The sequence below is a fragment of the Sturnus vulgaris genome, chromosome 4 (assembly GCF_052056855.1).
Source record: "Sturnus vulgaris isolate bStuVul1 chromosome 4, bStuVul1.hap1, whole genome shotgun sequence".
NCBI classification, from domain to species: Eukaryota; Metazoa; Chordata; class Aves; order Passeriformes; family Sturnidae; genus Sturnus; species Sturnus vulgaris.
Window position 1 is genome coordinate 66,119,075 of NC_142246.1, and position 15,102 is coordinate 66,134,176.

Genomic DNA, 15,102 nt, shown 5'->3' on the forward strand with positions numbered 1-15,102 from the left:
GCTGTTAATCAGATGAAAGAAGAAAGGATAAGAGACCAACACAACATCATAATAGCTCAGTCTGCAATAGCCCCTCAACAGATGAATAACAATGAATGTTATTCATTCAATAAATAAATGCAGTTTAAGTGAGAGGGCTGTCACTTATAAATACAATATGATATCACTTCAAAAAGACAAGAGAAATCTCTCATTTTTAGTATAATAAATAAGGTCATTTCAGAAACACATTTTTCCTCAGAAGAAACGAAATTGCATACAATTGTCTGTCTCTTTACCGTGTTATTTTTCAAATATGTAAGATGTTCTTAGTTTTAATCAGGTTATTGGATATTAGCAAAATGAGGCACAATATGTAATTTGGCTTCACTTTCAGATCTTTACTGTGAGGAAAATAAGGGTTTTCTGCCCATGCTTTGGAGTCCAGGTCAACAGGATTGCTGAGAAGGTAAAAAAGATCTGCTGCTCTCCTTGGGGACAAGCAACACCACAAGGAACAGCTTCTAAAGAAATCTACTTGATTGAGTCTTGAAAAAATTGTATTTCTGCATTACCTGCTTTTTATGGGCACCTGTTCAGTGCATTTAGGCCACCCAGACCAAATAGAAAAGAGAGTGAGGTGGGGACAACTGCCTTGGCCATACTGTAAGTGCCTTAATGCAAGACCTGCTCTCAGAGCTTGTTTGGGCCAAAATGATGCATGCCTGGTCTGTAGGGCTTCTGCACACAAACTGGCACATCAGTGTGTCTTTCTGCTGTGTCAATTTATCAGTTTAATGCTTGCTAACTCCAAAAGGACCAAACCATGCTTCCCTGTCTGGTGTAGACATGTGATTTTGAGCATGTTGCTTTCCATCTTTGTGACTCAATTTCCCACCTGGGAGATGGTGATAACAATGCTAATGTGTCTCATTATTGTCTTGCCTATTTAAACTGTATGCTCTTCAGGGCAAGGGCTGTCTCATACCATATGTCTTCACAGAGACAGGCAGAATGAGGCACTGATTGCATTTGGGGTCTCCTGGTGCCACAATAATTAAAAGAGAGACAATAATATTAAAAAGGAAGAAAAGCAAGAAGGTAGGTCTGGTATCAAGAGGCTTTCAGATTTCCTGGTAGCAACCCAAAAGCAAGAGAAGAGTTTACCTCTGAGGAGAATTCTTGCTTTCTCAACTTTCTCAGCTCTAAATTTCATACTGGTTTTCAGAGATGTACAGTAGGAAAGCTTTGCAAACAGGGTAATCCAGAAGCTCATGGAGATCCAAACTGGAATAGAAGGATTAGCAGTTTGAGTTACTGCAAGTAGACGGGTTGGAGAACAGATCAAATGTTTGACAGGAGAGCACCTACAAAATTAGAGTCTTGCCTCCTTCCTCATTAGAGAATGAGCAGATGTTTCTGAGTGTGGATAAGGAGTTTGCAATCATGAGAGGAGAAATTGAAGTGATGGATACTCATCCACCTTCTGCTGGAGTACATCAGGCACCGACAGAGTTATATTCTGTCCCAGGCAGTGGGAGGAATCTTTCACCAGTCATTTCATTCGGTAAGATAGAAGACTAAGGAAAGTGGCTACTAGAGATGACTGCTGAAATGTAGCCATGAATGCTAGTAACTTCTGCTCTGAGACTGCTAAACCTGGGCTTTATTTGGAAATGTTTGCAAGATTTGGGTCGAGTATTCGTTTTTTCATGTCAGCTGACTGCTGTGCAGAACTAAATGTTCCTTCATTCAGGTCTTGATGAAATACACCATACACAGCAAATTCTTATTTACTCTTCATCCTTCCTGAGAAAGTGTTCAGATTGTTTCACCACAGTCTGTTTTATCACTAGTAGATGTTTCTGTAGCTGACTGGATGGGTTCTATTCAGTGAGCAACAAACTGGGATTTGCTTTAAAGGCTTTTATGAATTTCTGTCTACACCCCAGGTTTGAATTCTGGCAGAGAAAGAGATAAAAAATATATCATTTATACTTAACTAGTCTGTGAAGTTCATCTTTTAGGCTCTTATTTAACACCCAGATATTCCAACAATACCCCCACAATGTTTGCAGAAAGTATTAGGATGGTAGTTCTAAAGATACCCTGTGCTGAAAAGACAGAGATCACAAAAGTCAAAGTTTCTCATCATTACGACCCTTTGACTACTCATAAAAATCCATATACTTAGATCAGAGTTTTTAGAAGTTTCCAATCTGAAATTTAACATAGACTGCTGGCTTTGAATTTAATTTTTTTCAAAATAGGGTTATGGGGTTAGTAGAGTAATGAGTAGATTCTTATTTGTTCCCCTGCACCCTATTTACACAGAATTGAGAAACTCCAAATATTTTTTCTAATACAATGCAGACCTCAAGATCTGGACAGGAAGACCTCTTAACAAAGATACTTTATGCATCTGAGATGCAAATTGAAGCTGCCTATGATAGAGCAAGCTTGCCTGAAGGAAAATTTATTTAAGTATCTTTGGGTTTATTTCTCTTCTTTTTCTTTGTGTATTGAGCCTTATAAGTGGGAGGAAATATTTGTTCTCTGTCAGCAACTTTATATGGTATTGATATTCACTTTATCGTAACATCTTCATATGAGTTTGTGTCCTTATCTTTTCACTGAAATGAGAATTTTGATTACAGGCCATTAGAAATATCCAGAGCCATGTTAAATTACTGAATTTACCTTTTTTCCCTCTGACTTAGATAGAAAATTATTGTTTGTGGAAACCAGTATTAAAGAAATTATGCTTAACAGAGAGAGCTGCAGAACTGTCTCTGTTCCCTACTGGGGGTGTGATTTAAAGCAGTGAGGTTTCATAATGGCTCTGGTCTTTCCTTCCCACTCTCAGTGGTGCCTGGGCAGGCAGCATGTACTTCTGCATCCTGCAATATTTGCAGTGTAGCTTTTAGCTTTAAGGGTGTTGGTATGTAGCTGGTTTCACACCCCTCCCTGCTCACAATTTATCTTTTTTCTAGAAAAAACTCGGCTTGTAGCTGGCTCCAGCAATGACTCCATGATTTGTGTTAGCTTATGTAACAAATACCTTTGAGAATTTAAAAGTGTTTTTAATTGTCTCTATCACATTTTTTTTCCTTTTTTTTTTTTTCCTTTTAGAGTCTGGTCTTGCACTGGTAAGACTCAAATGCTAGAGTTGCAAATTATAAGCAAGTTTGGTTTCTCCATAAAAAGTTTTATTGGAGTGTTTGGTACTTACTCAAGAAGAAAAAGATTTATTTTTATTGAGAGCAACTTCTATTCAATAACCATTTGGATCCAAACAAAAGATTTGTTGATTAGCAGTAGAAGCTCTCCTCAAGTCTTTCATGTTATACCATTTTCTCCTTATTTTAAATAAATTTTCTGCTTAGGAAAAATGCTTATTTTAGTAGGAAACTATAACTGAGAAATAAAAGCAAAACATATGTTGAGTAGGAAGGGAAGAGATACAGTATAGATGAGTTGTGCCTTTTTTTGTCCCTACATTTACAAAAAGGATGACAAGCCCTAGCAAATGGAGTGGATGTAGGCTGGGAATCAAATCTTTAGTCATATACATGTTCTGTTTGTTTATCGATATGCTTTGCTTTGGGTATTTCATCACTACTATTTGGGAATCTTATTGATACTTCTTTAATCAGTAATAATATTTAAATTTTTATTCATGACTGTAAAAAGAGAATTCTTGATGTCAAGTTACATGGGATTATAAGTGGAGGGTACATAGATTTAGCAAAGCACAGGAGGAGCATCCCTGGCTCCACTAGGCATGACTGAGATATTGCTCTGGATTTCACTGTTCATGAAGATCACCACTTGGTTTAGATCTGACTGGTTAACCTGCAGCCACAGGAAGAAATACCAGTTATTTGCTGACTCCTTTCTTTTGTAATTTATTTCCTTCTCTAGGTCATTATGGCCCGTTAATTTTCAAGATAAGTTTCAAATAATAAGAATGGTCCAACTTTTTCACAGATTCTAAACACATTAAGTTAATACTTTACTTTTATGGGAATTTCTATTGATTTTTACAGAACTACTTATTATGCCCAAAGGTGAGTGTTTTCTGGGTCAGGGGCTAATATCACATAATTCTTAGGAAAAGAACCACGTTTATTATGTTCTCTCTATTTAATAAGGCTTAGTTAAAATTTATCTATGAATTTTAGATTAGCAGGCAGATTCAAATTTCCCCAGCAATTGGGATTCAGAAGTTTTGTTGATGATCATCTGTGAAATAAATTTCAATTTTTATAAAGCATCTATTAACATGCACATATATTTATCTAAAAAGATCCTCTTTAAACCTGTAAGAGCTTAATGTAATAATTGCTTTTAATGTCTTGGCCAAATGTGAATTAACAAAACCCATTGGAAAATGTGATTATCTGCATCTCGAATTGCAGGGTGACTTCTCTTTGAGAATTCCAAATCACCTCATTATGTTCAAGTCCTACACAGATATTAACACTAGGCAGGGTACTATGTATCTCCTATAATAACAATAATAATTAATAATAATTAATAAAGAAGACGGACTGGGCAGCTTGCGATGTTGCCAAGGCAGTTCTGTTGGATTAACAGTTGTTTTTTTTTTCCATTTTTGTCATAATATATCTTCTGTGTTTAATTGCTAGATTATATTTTTTCACATGATAATAGGTAGATAGACTTTGACAGCATGTACATCTTGCATGAGAAAAATTCCAGCTAAATCTATAGAATGAAAAAGTAGGGCATGAGGGACATAGGAAGGCATCAACATCTGGCTTTCTTTACTCCATTTGATCAAATTTCTTTCTCTAATGAATCCTTGATTATCCTAATAGGCTTTCACCGATTGACTGGGAAGCCAGGATATGAACTTGCATGTGCCAAAACCAAGAATTTATGAAACTCAGTTCTTTTGAAACACAGTCCTTGGTTTTGTTCTGCTCCTATTCAAACATATTCCAAAACAGTGCTAGATTTTTACCAAAAAGCACTATTTGTTATCCAATTTTATGGACTTTTATCCATCCCACCATTAGAATTTTAGCACCATTTTTGGAGATCAATATGCTAAGAGTGTTGTCTAATACTTGGCATCCTGATAACTTTTTCAGACTGGACCTGGAGCACATCATAGTTGTCCCTCCTCCTCCTAGTGTATATGAGCTTTCTTCTCTTGAAAACTCAGATTTAGCAGAGAGCCAGAGGGAGATTTGGTAATTCAGGCAATCCTCCTTGCTCTAAAACAGAAATTCATTCATGATACAGGAAGGATAAATGCCTATGACTGGATGCTCATGTCCTTTCAGTTGTGTACAGATACCAGTGACCTTCAGGGAAAATTACTGGTTTTTTGTGAGTTGTAGTGAGCAGCTAAATGCCACACTAACTAATTAATTTTTAAAAGAATCATCAGGAAGAGCAAGTGACTGTTAGGGTGGGGAACTGCAATAAGCAAGGGTAAAATTAACATGTTTAACTATGAAAATTACCAAAGCAATTTACCCAGAAACTGTAGCCATTATCAGAATTCTTAACACTCCGATTTCTCATTCTCTTCTGTAAGCATTAATCATATTTTATTTTTAACCAGAAACCTCAAAGCGGTATTAAATTAAGTGAAACTTTAATAATGAAATTGCATGCAGTACTATTCAGAAGTTATGCAGAGAAGCTTTAATATACTCCATTAGGCAGAGAAAAATGTTGAAAGGACATGGTTAATGTTCATCTGTATTCAGTTTCTCTTTTTATTACAAGAATTTTGCTATTGACTTCAATGGGAGGAAAATCAGCTTCTGCTGAGGTGGTGTGACAGTGCGGGTTAGTCCCCTGAATCACTGGAAAAGCATTAAAAAATGAAGCCACACTGAAGGATGGTGCCTCATACCACACGGGAAAGAAGATAGTTTTTAAAAAGGGCAGATGGCTGGTTGTAGGGTCTGAAATGGGGCCAGCATTTGTGTGGTGAGTCTCAGCAGAGGGAGCAGGCTACAGGGATGGGCACTCAAAATCTTGTCAGCTCTGCCAGCCCCAACGAGGGTGCAGTGAGGGCACCTCTCCTTCTAAACATCAGATGAAAAGAAAGGTGGTGGAGAGGCTGGGTTTAGCCTCTCTTCTCTGCACAGGGTTCTATGGAAAGGGAAACAGGAGGAAATGGGTTAAAAAAATAAACACAGAATTAGTTTTCTTGTTTTTCTGAGAGTTCATTAAAGCTTTGGGCTTGGTAAAGTCTTGATGCTATCGGAAGCACAGGGATCAGTGAGAAGCTCTAAGCAGCTCTGTGTCTGGGGAAAAAAACTCTATGCTCACCTTTATTTACCTTTTATTTTGTTTGTTTATGTGTTTATCAGGTTATTGCTGAATCTCTCAGAGAGAATCTCTCAAACAGAAACGGTACAGAGAGAAACCACAGGGAAATGCCATGCACAGGCCACCCTTCCAGTAGGGTGGCCTTGGAAGTCTGCCTTTGGGGCTGAGACAATGATAGAGCTGCTCTTCAAGATAAATAACAATGATGTCTCCAGATCTCTGATTTCTCATTGCAAAGCAGTGATAAGACAGTGCAAAGATGACTTTAAAAGAGGATGAAAAGAAAGAAATTAGCAAAACTTTGAAAGATTGCACTTTGCAAGAGGAAGAAGGTTCTCTACAGCTACGGAGTGAAAATCTAGGGAAGAAGTTAGCAGTGTTTGCAGCTGCAGGACACTGGGAGGACTGGGAGAACACTTTCCCAGCATTACTGCTGCACAGCAAGAGGTGCATGTTGTAATGAGGGACAGATGACACCTTCTCCCTGTGCTGTTACTGTCAGGATTCCTTGCTGTCCCACATTCTAATAAAAGAAGAGTTCAGCTGAGACCAGTAAAACTGCAGAAGTTTAATGGGGAAAATGTGATCTAAGAAAGTAATCTAGGGAACTTTCAGTTGTACTGGCAAGACAGTAAAACTTAGGAAAATCTGTGTGTGCAAGGTGTTCCTCAAATTTCAAAGGTTTGATGAAAGCCATTAAAAATACATGGGTTTCACTCTTTCCTTGTCTCAAAAAAATCCTTAAATATAGTAAAAATTTGTAAGGCAGCTCTGTTCCCATCACATAGATGAATAAAATTGATGTTCTGGTGTTCAGAATGGCACAGCTCTAATCACTTTCTTTCTCTGTTATATTTCTGGTTTCCCCAGTTGCTGGTTTCCCCTCTTTTCAGTCTGAGTGTGATATTAAGAAAAAAATTTGAGTCGTTCAGTGACAACTAAAGAATTAACAAAGTCCCTAAGAGGCAGAATTCACAAGACAGCTTGAAATGAACAGGAAAAATCTGAGTTTCCCAATAACATTTGAGTCTGTTTTCCTTCAAGTTAATTGAAATCAGTGTAAAGGAAAAGCAACTGCCTTGGAACTAGTAGGCAAGAACGCTTCATTTTCATATGAAATATTGCTACTGTCAATGGCCCAAGCAGTGATCAAGACAGGATGTTGGAACTGGGAAGAAGACCAAAAAGAGCTAGAACAACATTTATGGGGAAAACGAGATAAATGAATCATAAAAACTAGGCCATAACACAATGATACAAGGGCAAAAAAATTGTTGATGTTCCTGTTAAACAAATTGGTAATGTCACTATAGTAGTTACAGTACCCTACCTTATATTGTTATTAGACTTACTAATAACTCCCTGCAACATCTCTCACTAAACTCTGTCTTTAAATGGTACCTTAAAGCAGCATGTGTATAAATTCTGTACCCCATGAGAACCATTTCTTTTATTAAGTGAAAATGAAACATCATATTCTTGTAGCAAAAACGGGTTGGCTTAAAACATTCCTTTTTGTTCAAATGAGATAAATTGCTTAAATAACCCACTTGAACTATTAGATTGCAAAGGTTTATTTTGAAGCTATACAGTGGAAGAAAAAGCACCATCCTTCCATCCCTCTCTAAAGTTTTAAATACTTATTTTCACATACAAAGACTTTGAGATTCCTTGTTGGCATGAGGACAGTAACCTTGTCATATTTCAAATATGCAATATATAGAGAAGCTCTTTTTTCAAATGGTTTATGGCTGTGACTTTCCAGATACAGCTGTGATTTAACACATCAGCTGTTACACAGATGTCTCATGAAAGGTAAGTGTCATTGCTGGGGTTGAAGGTTAAATGTCTTTGAAGTCCCAAACAGCAGAAATAGTGGTCAAATAATACATGCCATGTGAGACCTGATTCTTTTCTCTATGTAGCTTGATAAGAATTTTGACTACTATACAAATAGTGCTACAATATGAAAGTATCAAGAAGTGATCTTGCAAAAAGTTCTGCATTTCTATTCTGGAGTCCTCACATTTATGATAACCTGCAGCTGGTCTCCCTTAATATGGCATTAACAGATACTGACTACTTTAAGTGTGTCCTGAATTTTTTAGAAATGTTTCAAGACTACAATTAAAATGTATAATGCAATCTGAGTCACTTAGCATGTATTCCACAGGACATGGGAGGAGACTATTGAAGTAAATTAACCTTTGGAGTTGAATAAACTTAGAGAGAAGCATTTGGCCTGAAAATTTAAGTAAAAGTAGTTTTAACACTGGTGGAAATTGAATTCCTAGAACAAAATTATTAATATGCAGATTTTGTTGAAATCATTGACCTTGTTGAAGAAATTTTTTGCTGAAAGTGTCCCATTGAATTGGAATTTTTGCTTTGGTGAGTTGGGGTTTTTTTCCTCCTGAAAATTGATGAGAAAAAGCTTTTTATTCTCATGCCAACTTGTAAAATATGAGGACAGATAGGCATCTGTTAAAACTGTCATTGCTCCAGAGAATTCTTTGGAGCTGCAATAGTGCCTGGGTTTGTCACATTACCTCTTTCCACTGGTAGTTAGGGGTTTCTGTAACGATCAATTAGTGTCCATGCAATATGTGTGATTTGGCATGTGCCCCATATGGAATTATGCCTGACTTATCCTGTAGATTGCCCTAGAGTTGTCTTCTGAACTCTGAAGATCATTTTTTGGCAGTCAGAATTGTAGGTTTCTGATGTTACAAATAAATACAAAGTTCTAAGCACCAGTACTGCACTTTTGTTTTTACTCTTTTCTTTTCTTTTTTTTTTTTTTTTTTTTTTTTTTTTTTTTTTTTTTAACAGTGAGTTTAAAGAATAACTCCTTTCAATTGCCCATCTGGAAAATATTGATTTGCATCACTGAGAACACAATTTTTCTACCAACAGGCTCAATTTTCTATACGATCAAAAAGCAAAGGCAGTTAAAATGATCTTCGATAAGATGAAAGTCTTATCTTAACAAAAAAGGAGAAATTCCTTCAGTCACATGTGTAAAGGAGGGAAGTCTATTCACACAGGTACACACAGAGGTTGCAGATACAAGGTTATCTCCATTGGTCACCTCTAGTGTATTATGAGGTTTTTAATTACATTCATTTCATTACAAGTTTGTATTTCTCTACTGAAATTTAAAGTAGGGCTTCGTATCACTGAAATAAATTTCTTACTGTGTTTTTATTCACATTCTTCTTTGATTCTCTTGTGGTTTTTGTTGGTTTTTTTTCCCAAGAGCTAATGTGATATTTTATTTTTATGATTTTTAACACGAATAACTTGAAATACACAAAAAAGACCATCAGGCTTTTAAATCTTTCTTGCTTTCTTTAGAAAGAAAAGCACATTTAAATGCATACATGCTTACTGCTTAAACATCACTGTGTTTGAGAACAGTTGGGAATACTGTGGAAGGTCTAAGTTTTGGGAGCAAATTAAAGTTACCTTTCAATCATTGTCCTCTAAAGCTTAGTACTTTCTACTGACAGTCCATTAAAAGTCTCATTTCTGTGCCTGGTTTCCCAGAGTAGGGACCACACTCTCAGATGTTTGAAGAAGTTACCATGCCCTGATCTTTGTCATGCTACACCTGCTGCCACTTGAAACTGTGCTTTATCTTAAAAATGTTTTCTGGCATTTAATGTGTCCCTGTGCACATACATATGTGGACTCAAGAGTAAGAGATTGTAACAGTGGGTTTCACCATACCACAACAAATCAAACTAGAACTGCATTCTTGGCATGTGGGCCTTTTTTCTGCCTTAGTTTTGGCGCCTGGAATTTTCATGTATCTTTTAAAAATGTGTATTTTTTGTTTGGTTGGTTGGTTTGGTTTTTTGTTTTTTTTGTTATCTTTGTGCTCATAAATCTCTGTATGAATGTGTCTGTGGTCAGAAAAGTCATCTTAATTGCCATTTGCTGAACAGGAAAGCTTTACATCTGCAGAAGTTTGCAGTATTTCTTGGAGTATCTTTCAGAGTCACAGCAGAATAAGTTTGTCCCGCTATGGATTTTCCATCAGCAAACTCTCCCCCACAAATAGATGCTGCTCTGGCATAGGAGGACTTTGAGCTCAGTTGCCATCTGCTCTCCTGCTCTCCAAGCAGATTCATCTCTGGCACCTCTTCCATCAGAAGTTTGTGCAGTCTTAGACAGAAAACACCCAGAAACTCTCTTCTTCATCCAGAAGTTCTTTCATGACTGGTCATCCCCTGGAGAAGATGATGATGAGCCATTCTTCTGTAACATAGGAGGCAAAACCACTGTAAGAGCCTGGAACACACTGTGGAATGGTGGGATATAATGTGTGTTAGAAGGATGAAGAAGATTTAGGGAAAATATGAAAAACTTGCTTTGAGGTTTCAAAGGCTACCATGTGCAATAATGCTCCAACATGCAATAAGCTCCCCACACTGGTTGTGGAAACAGGTTTGCTCCTTTAGAGCCACTACAACTTGTAAAATGCATCGTGCATTCTGTAAGTGGTGAGGAATATTTCCAAGTAATTTGAAGTCACCTGGGCATTGCAGGGTGAGGACAGGAATCACCCAGGGGAACAATTCTCAATCCTGATGGAAGTCATTGCCTGCATTAAGGATAAACTGAGATTCTGCAAAAGAGAGTGAGTTATTGAACAGGAGACTGATCTCACTCAGGGTAAGGAGGAAGTTTGGTGCCAAAAGATGGGAGTAAGAGGACCTTCAATTATTTAATTCAATTATTATGCTTGTGTGTTTGATTTGAAGCTTTAACTTTTTTGCCTTCTTTTAAATCACTGTAAACCAATTGTGCAATCCTGCATAATTGTACTAAATGCAATACTTTGTTTTTTTTCTCTTTATTTTTTATCATGCTAAAAAAAGGTCAGCCTTGCATTACCATTGGCTCTGCAGCACATATGTGGTATATGCACAAAAAAATACCCCAAAGGAAGCAATCCTCAAAATAACTTATTTTGCCCAGAAAACTATTAAATCAATCTTAAAACGCAGTTATCTAAGAAAGGTCCTAAATGACTTCTACATTTAAAACTGGAACAGTGCAATGCTTAGCTGTTACATGTACTACATTTGTTTTTAGGTACACAGGAATTTTGACAGAATTTACTAAAGGCGTGAAAATATAAATGGCTTTGTAAGTAGGCTTTTAAAAAAAAAACATGATACAAATGGAAAGGTTCTGTCAAAAGGGAAATAAATAAGAGAAGAAGTATTCTACTCCTATAACTTGTAAAAAGAAGCTAAATTATAGTTAATAAGTTCCCATTTGCCTCACAAACATACGTTAATGTGGTTTTTTGAGGAGATTTTAGTTCTTTAGTTTACAATAAGAAGCACTTTATATCACTGACAGCCATCAGAGATTAGTTATTTTTTATGCTGTTGACATGCAACCTTACCGGATTTTGAGGTCCTCCTTGCCTTACTCTGTTATGACTGAAATGTAGTGCAGAAATAATTCAAGGATTACTACCTATCAGGATACGCTAATGAACACTTTAATAGAAAATCAGTGAAGAAGCACTTGAAAAAACACTAGAGGAGAGGGGTAAGGGTATGAAGAGAAAAAAATATTTTGAAATAAATTGCAATTCAATGTGATTATGTGCGGAAAATCTCTTAGAAAATGCAGCAGTTGAGAGTCAGTTTCCTGGATGGTGGGGAGAAACAACTCTACAATTCTACCCAGCTGTAGTGCCGATGTAGCAGTGACTAAAAATTCACTTTACTTATCCACAGTTCCATGTCCCTGCTGGCTTTCTCAAGGAAACTATAGAGTCTGAGAATTGACATTAAAGTAGGTTTGAACTTTAGGAAGTACCAGATCTAGACTGAAGAGAACTTTACTCTAATGACAGATAGTTCCCCCTCCCATTAGCTCACAGCATTACCTTTTAAGCTCTGACAGACTTTTACCAGCCCCAGCGACCAGTTCTTCAGCCCCAGACTGGTTCTTCATTCTTGCTTCTGGGGGAAAAAAACAACAACTAACCAACAAAAACCCACAGAAAAATATTTAAAAAACAATCCCACAGGTTTATTTAATATCATATGACATCTCTAGATGGTGAAATTGCTACAGTTAGATCTGTAATGTGTCCAAATCAGAAGACCAGGTTCTAATTCAGATTCTGTAAAAGACTGCCTTAGAAAGAAGCCCTTTCCTCAAAACTGAATGCCTCAAAAATAGTAATATGCCTTCCAATGTGGTATAGCACATATGAGATCATTAGTGACTTAACCCCTCCATCTTCCAGGACCTTAACAAATCCCATACAAAAGAATGAAAACTTTTTTACCTTTTTTTCTTTTCTCCAAATCCAGTGAAGAGCAGCATTAGGAGGCAGAATGGTTGGCTTTACAACACGTTTCCTCCTTAGAAACACAGAAATAAGAAAGGGCTCTGGGATTACTGAATTCATAGGCATCTATGTCAGAAAATATTTCTCATAATCTATTTCTAATCCATCGCAGAAATAAAACGAGGATATTTTTGCTCATACCATATTGAATCCCACACCTCTGAGGGAGAATAGCACTCCCTCCAGGGAAGACTTCTGCCATCAGACATTTGTGGTAGGCTACAAATTGGTGCCTTCAGATCCCCAGGATGGTCAGAGAGATGGAGCACCTCTTGCATGAGGAAAGGTTGAGAGAATTGGGTTTGTTCATCCTGGAAAAGAGAAGGATTTGGGGTAACTTAATTGTATTCCTCCTGGTCCTGAAGAAAGCTACAAGGAAGATGGAGAGGGAATTTTCACAAGGGCATGTAGAGACAGGACAAGGGGGAATGACTTTGAGCTGAAAGAATGCAGGTTTTGATAAGATACTAGGAATAAATTCTTTGCTATTGAAGGTGGTGAAGCTCTAGGACCAGTTGTCCAGAAAAACTGTGGATGCTTCATCCCTGTGAGTATTCAAGGCCAGGTTGGATTGGGCTTGGAGCAACCTGGTCTAGTAGATGGTGTCCCTGCCTATGGCAGAGGGCTCCCAATAGGTGATCTTTAATGTCCCTTTTGACCCAAACCATTCTACTATTCTGCAATATTTTTTAGATCTGGAAATTCTGTTGTACATCCTTAAGAAATTCTTTTGAAACAACAACAGTAAAAAAAGAAAAGAAAACAAGGCCCCAAACTGTTCTACAATGGTATGAACACCAGTATGACAATTCTTCAAAAAAAATTTAAGTCAAAAAAGTGGGATAGTTTGTGGGGAAAATATAGTACTTCATACATTAATATTTTAATATTTGTAGTTCTAGGCCAAAGAAAATAAAATAGAGAGCACAACTGTTTTTTTGATTAAAACCCATCAAACCAGCAGATGTTCAGGTCCAGATTTATATGCTTTCAAATTTACAGGTACTTGACTGAATAAAGGGTGTTTATTTTGACCTGTACGTTGAAAATGGAAAAAGGCTCTATGATCAGGAAAGGTTTGCATTGAAATCTGAGTAAAAAATGTTATTGATTTTCTTTTTTTTATATCTGATTTAATGTACTGGGAAAAAAAATGAGCTATTTACAGATCCTATTTTTCCATTTTTCATAATGCAAGAATTGAAAATAACATGAGAACAACTGAGGCAGTGCTCAAATTATATTTTATTTTCTAAGTGGATAAAACACTGAGAGTATTGTTTCTTCATTTTCCTATATGCCACACAAAAATTAATCATATTTTTACGAGATTGCTTGTATTTACTTTTGTTTCAATGTCCAAATTCAAATGTGGACTCAAATATAGAGAAGCAATATTCCAAAATTAGCATGAAAGGAAAGTGATAGTTAATTATCTGCTCTGTTTCCAAAAGCTTGCAAGAAATAGATTTTCTCTTTAGGACATCATAGTTTTAGAAAGCAGGAAGAAGCTGGAAAACAGCCATACACATGACATAATTCCCTCAAAGACTGGAGGGTGTCCAGATAGGAACATCAAGAGGCTTTTAGTGCTGTTAAATTAGAATTAATTTCCCTTCTGGGAGGGGGCTAATTTGCAAGCAGAAAAGAAAAACAAGTTGCAGTAGAGATTATACCTACTAGGTATGGCATAGTTGATTACTAAATTTCTCCCTTTCCAACCCTTCTGAAGATATCACTGCTATGGAATAAAAATAAACAATTCTTTAATTAAACAAGTCCATTGAAATGCACTTTTTGTTTGCGGTTTTTTTTTTGTTTATTTCTTACCCCAGAAGTTAACTTAGACAATATAATAAAAATGGCTATAATTATAATAAGCTTTCTTCAAGTATATGCAGTTAATTATTTCATGTGGGTTCCAGAACATATCTTAGAATCAAGGAGATGGATGTTTCCAGAAGGACTTTTAGTGGAATTAAAATATAGTACGTATTTTCATTGCAGAGGATAAGGTTTAAATGTTTCCTTCCATACTTGAAGGATGAAGTGACATCCAGAGAAACCTAGACAAGCTCAGGAGGTGGTGCATGGGAATCTCATGAGGTTTATCAGGACCAAGTGCTGGTGTTGCACCTGGGTCAGGACGACCCAGTACCAACCCAGGCTGGGGATGAGCAGATGGAGATAACCCTGCCCAGAAGGACTCAGGGTGCTGGAGGAGGAGAGGCTGGGCATGACCCAGCCATGGCACTCACAGCCCAGAGAGCCAAACGTGTCCTGGGCTCATCCAGAGCTCCATGGGCAGCAGGGCAGGGAGGGGATTCTGCCCCTCTGCTCTGCTCTGGTGAGAGCCCACCTGGAGCACTGCATCCAGAGCTGGGGTCACTGCACAGGGAGCACATGGACCTGCTGCAGTG

At 37.2% G+C, this 15,102-nt stretch overlaps 2 long non-coding RNA genes across 6 annotated transcripts in view; one reads left to right on the forward strand and one right to left on the reverse strand.

Moving 5' to 3' along the window:
• The window catches only part of LOC148224059 (uncharacterized), a 52,016-nt gene that overhangs the window by 20,410 nt on the left and 16,504 nt on the right, over positions 1-15,102 (forward strand). Inside the window, exon 2 of one of the 5 annotated variants that reach the window (XR_015803395.1) lies at positions 377-448. The exons of 3 other annotated variants lie outside the window; for them this stretch is intronic. This is a non-coding gene — a long non-coding RNA (uncharacterized LOC148224059). Of the gene's footprint in view, positions 1-376; positions 449-4,665; positions 10,586-15,102 lie in introns of those variants that run through there. One more of the 5 variants, XR_015803397.1, reaches the window with a different exon arrangement.
• The window catches only part of LOC148224060 (uncharacterized), a 113,468-nt gene continuing 107,908 nt past the window's right edge, over positions 9,543-15,102 (reverse strand). Inside the window, exons 2-4 of the long non-coding RNA XR_015803399.1 lie at positions 12,824-12,993; positions 12,212-12,287; positions 9,543-10,560 (exon numbers count right to left, since the gene is read on the reverse strand). This is a non-coding gene — a long non-coding RNA (uncharacterized LOC148224060). The remainder of the gene's footprint in view (positions 10,561-12,211; positions 12,288-12,823; positions 12,994-15,102) is intronic.